Genomic DNA, 1,295 nt, shown 5'->3' with positions numbered 1-1,295 from the left:
AAATTCAAGGAAAAAGCTTACCAATGCTTGCCACAAGGATCGAACACGGCACCATGAAGAAGCAAGGAACTAGGCCTTAATTTGGTGCCAAGAAAACCAAGGAAAAGAAGTAGCGTGTGCATCCACCAAGTTTCGAACTCGGAACTTCACTTTTGGAAACACTGCCCTGCCCTCCGCGAGGGCAGGACAGCATTTTGTGGTGCACAGCCAGCGCACCAGATTGGCACGCACCAAGGACTCTCGGCAGCATCAGCACGCACGGGCAGCAGAATCTGGCGCACCAAAAAACTCTGCCCTGCCCTCCACCAGGGCAGGGCAGCATCTTGCAGCACCAACACGCATGCACCAAAGGACGCACGCACCATTTTCTGCCCTGCCCTTCACAAGGGCAGGGCAGCCTCTTGGAAGCAACTTTTCATGGGCTGAAAATTGGATTAAAAATCCAATTTAATCCATTTCTTCACCAAATCAAAAGCCCATCCAAATTCCAAAATCCAAGAATAGAAAGTGTATAAATAGGAGATAGTTTGATGTAATTAGGACTTTTCCTTTCACTTTTGACTTTTGAACCTTCTTTGGGTTTTTAAATTTTTACTTTAAGTTTTGAGAGCTTCTTTTGATTTGGAATTTTGAGAGACTTCATTGAGATTTCTGAGAATTGGGGAGGAGAATTGATCTCTCTTCTTCCTTGTTCTTGCTTGAGCTTTTTCTACTTTTCTTGTTTGAATCTTGGATGTTAAGAATTGAGGAAATTCTGTCTCAATCTCCACTCAAGAACTCTTTAATTTCTTTTCTGCATAATTAAGTTCAATTACATTTCCTTTACTGCTTCTTCTTAAATATCTTGCTAATTGCTTTGTGAACTTGGATCTGGGAAGGCAATTGAGATCTAGACCTTGCTATCTAGTCTCTGGAGTCCTGAGACCCAATTTTCCTTTTGGTTCTTCTGTGAACCTCTGCTGCAATTCAATTTCCTTATTGTTTGAGTTCTAGTTACTTCTAATTCAACTTCTGCTTTATTAATTGTTGCAATTCAATTTCCCTTTGCTTAAATTCTGATATCCCAGTCCTCGAATCCCTTTTTCATTCAAGCAATTTATATTTCTTGCACTTTAAGTTACTGCAATTTACATTTCTTGCACTTTAAGTTTCAGTCATTTAATTTCTTGTTCTTTAAGATTCAGTCCTTTTACTTTCAGTTCCTTTTAATTTCTGCAATTCTTCCCTTCCCCCTTTACATTTCCTGTTGTTTACTTACTGTTGGATACAAAATACTCAACCAATACTTGATTCGC

Source organism: Arachis stenosperma, chromosome 3 (genome assembly GCF_014773155.1).
Source record: "Arachis stenosperma cultivar V10309 chromosome 3, arast.V10309.gnm1.PFL2, whole genome shotgun sequence".
Taxonomy (NCBI): domain Eukaryota; kingdom Viridiplantae; phylum Streptophyta; class Magnoliopsida; order Fabales; family Fabaceae; genus Arachis; species Arachis stenosperma.
This window is presented reverse-complemented; position numbering follows the sequence as displayed.